This window comes from Gekko japonicus, unplaced genomic scaffold (genome assembly GCF_001447785.1).
Source record: "Gekko japonicus isolate JY-2015 unplaced genomic scaffold, Gekko_japonicus_V1.1 scaffold4988, whole genome shotgun sequence".
Classification (NCBI taxonomy): Eukaryota; Metazoa; Chordata; class Lepidosauria; order Squamata; family Gekkonidae; genus Gekko; species Gekko japonicus.
The window spans coordinates 45599-49330 of record NW_015165988.1 but is presented as its reverse complement, the minus strand read 5'-3'; positions in this window follow the sequence as shown (position 1 = coordinate 49330).

The window sequence follows — 3732 nt, the reverse complement described above, 5'->3', positions numbered from 1 at the left end:
CCCTATTCAAGGTATCGACAAAGCCCTTCGTGGCCTTGGTCCCTCCTATCCAGAGGACCGCCTCTCTCTCTCTGCTCTGCCACCAGGGTTGCAACCTTCAGGTGGGGCATGTCGATCTCCTGCTATTACAACCAGTTTCCAGACAATTGAGAAAATGGCTGCTTTGGAGGGGGGGGCTCTATGGCTGAGGTCCTGTCCCACCTTCCCCTGGGTCCACTCCCCAAATTTCCAGGTATTTCCCAAACCAGAGCTGGCAACCCTATCTGACACAACAGCTTTGAAGAAGAAGAAGAAGAGATTGGATTTATACCCCGCCCTTCACTTGGAGTCTCAGAGCGGCTTACATACTCCTTTCCCTTCCCCTCCCCACAACAGACACCCTGTGAGGTGGGTGGGGCTGAGAGAACTCTGACACAAACTGCTCTTTTTCAAGGATGGCTGTGCCAGAGCTTGTGACTGACCCAAGGTCACATCAGCAGGTGCAAGTGGAGGAGTGGGGAATCAAACCCGGTTCTCCCAGAATACAGTCCGCACACTTAACCACTACACCAAACTGGCTCTCACCCCAGGAAGGCCTTCTGCAGGTACCGTCGGGTAAATGGGCAAAATTAACATAAGAACATAAGAGAAGCCAATGTTGGATCAGGCCAAAGGCCCATCCAGTCCAACACTTTGTCACACAGTGGTCAAAAATACCAGGTGCCACCAGGAGGTCCAGCAGTGGGGCCAGGACACTAGAAGCCCTCCCACTGTTGCCCCCCTCCCAAGCACCAAGAATACAGTGCATCCCTTGAGAGTTCCTATCTATACCTTGTGGCTAATAGCCACCGATGGACCTCTGCTCCATATGCTTATCTAATTCCCTCTTGAAGCCGTCCATGCTTGTAGCCGCCACCACCTCCTGTGGCAGTGAATTCCATGTGCCTCAACCTGCTCTATCCCATGCATAATCTTATAAACCTCAATCATGTCACCCCTCAGCCGTCGTTTCTCCAAGCTAAAGAGCCCTAAGCGCTTTAACCTTTCCTCATAGGGAAAGTGTTCCAACCCTTTTATCATTCGAGTTGCCCTTTTCTGCACTTTTTCCAAAGCTATAATATACTTTTTAAGGTGTGGTGACCAGAACTGCACACAGTATTCCAGATGAGGTCTCACCATTGATTTATATAGGGGCATTATGATATTGGCTGATCTGTTTTCAATACCCTTCCTAATAATCCCCAGCATAGCATTGGCCTTCTTTATTGCAGTCACACACTCTCTCGACATTTTCAGTGAGTTATCTACTACAACTCCAAGATCTCTCTCTTGGTCAGTCTCTGTCAGTTCGGACCCCATCAACGTGTATTTGTAGTTAGGATTTTTGGCTCCAATGTGCATCACCTTGATAACTGGCTGTACCCATATATTCTCTGTGGTGGCCTGCATCTTATGGAATAAGCTCCATGATGAGGTTAGGTAGCCCCCCCCCCTCCTGGATTTCCTCAAACTAAGCAAAATAGATCCAGGTGGGCCGCTGTCTTGGTCAGAAGCAGCAGAACAAATTTTGTGTCCAGTGTGGGCACCTTCAAGACGAACAAAGGTTTAGTCAAGCCGGTATGAGCTTTCGTGTGCAAAAGGGCTTTTGCACAGGTCAAGAGGGCTTTTGCACAGGTAAACTGGACTGTACTGTGATGGAATGGTCAGAAAGTGGCCTTGGTAAAGGGGATAGGGACTGTGGCCGATACGACTGTATTGCTACCTATTGCTGTAATTATGTTCCAGGCTAGGTAGTTTCAACACTACTTAACATATCATGTTCAGCATCTCATGCTTTGTTGCAGCTCTGTTTGAGATTCCTGTTTGTTGTCAGATTCCTGTAGTCCAAACCCGATTGCACTGTCCATTGGATGGCCCATCCTGTTGATCGCACTCAACTCATGCTATTGGAGAGTGTTTAGTACCTGGAAAAAGCAGTACCCATTTCCTCAGCACAGAGGAGTCAATCTTTGCAAATCAGCTGCTCCAGAACTAAGTGATTTGGTGGGCACACAATGCCTGACTGAGCTCCCCCACATCATCACATGCATCGTACAAAAATAATAATTGCATTTAACAATGTACTCTTCATAATGCGTTCATGAGTTGATTAATAATGCAACAGTTATTGCATTCAACATGCAATAGTAACAGGAATTATAGTTATATCACACCGTGCTGTCTTGTCCTGTCTCCTGACCTGGATGAGCCACACTAACCCTGTCTCAGAGCCTAAGCAGAGTTGGTCTTGGTTAATACTCGGAAGGGAGACCGACAAAGCAGTCCAGGGCTGCTGTGTAGAAGCAGGTGATGGCCAACCACCTCTGTTCATCTCTTGGCCTGAAAGCTCCATCAGGGGTCTCCATACATTGGCTGTGACTTCATGGTCCTTTACTTTACACACCCCTCGTTCTGCCGCCTTAAAGTTTTTTGTTTAACTAGACTCATGCCTCTCACACAGTGTCCTCAGGGCCTTATGCCTTCATGGCTTCTGCGGGACAAAAGAACATAAGAGGAGCTCTGCTGGATTACACCATTGATCCCACTAGTTCACCTTTCCTTATAGGAAAGGTCCTCCAACCCTTCCCAGTTGCCCTCTTCTGCACTTCTCTTCTGCACTATCGTTCTGACTGTGGGTTTATGCACTGTAATTTTATGGATTGCATACATAACACTGATGGGAGGGTGATTCCTGTACTCCACTTGGAAACCTGTTCTGGCTGGGGGGCAGTTAATAAATGAAATGAAAATATATATCCAATGGCTATGGTGGGATAACGGTGCCTTCCTTTTGACCATTTCCATCCCTGCAAATTACTGCGACTGCACAGAAGGAGACCAGATGCACGTTCCACTGCCGGTCTGACATCACCTCCACGTGATTCCTGCAGAGCTGAAACTCCATAGGCAACTGTGCTGCTAGGGCCACCAACTGCCTGAACCGGACCTATGCTTGCTCAGAAAGCAAACGGGAAGACAGCTGAGCATTTCCAAATGTGGATGTCAGGTGCCACCTAGTGGAGGTCAGAAGAATAAGCATCTGTACTATAACTGGTTTAGGTGTTGGTCCAAATCAGCCGAACAAAGTTTGAGTCCAGTGGGGGCACCTTTGAGACCAATCAAGTTTTATTCACAGTGCAAGCTTTTGTGTGCAAACCACACTGCCCCAGACAAAACTGGAATGAAAGCTAACAGGGAAAAAGAGGGTGTGTGTGTTCCCTCTAAGCTGTGGAGTCTTACTTTGTGAGCTGCTGGCATTAAAATTGTGAGCAAGAGATTTGGCTAAGGCATCATTCAGTTTGATCTGGATCCCTCCTTCCTGAGCTAAGGCAAAGATGTGTGAGCTGGAGGCTAAAAAACTGTGAGCTGGCTCACACTAACTCAGCTTAGAGGGAACAGCTTAGAGCTGTTTCTCCAGGGGAACTGATGGATGGCAGCAAATTAGCTGGTAAAGGCAGGAGTTACCAAAGAGATGTGAGAATGAACTTGGAGTCCAACAGCACCAATTTAGCAGTGAAGCACTCTCTCCTCTGGGAAATGTAGTTCTGTGTGGAAGGCCAAAGTCTCCTGGGGCTAAACTACACATTCAAGATTTTTTAATGGTCCTGGACCTAACTTGGGTTCACTGCAGCAGGGCAGTATCTGTGGGTAATGGCTTAAAAATAAAATAAAACATGCATGCTCCATATGAACCACCAAAAGCAGGGACCCCCC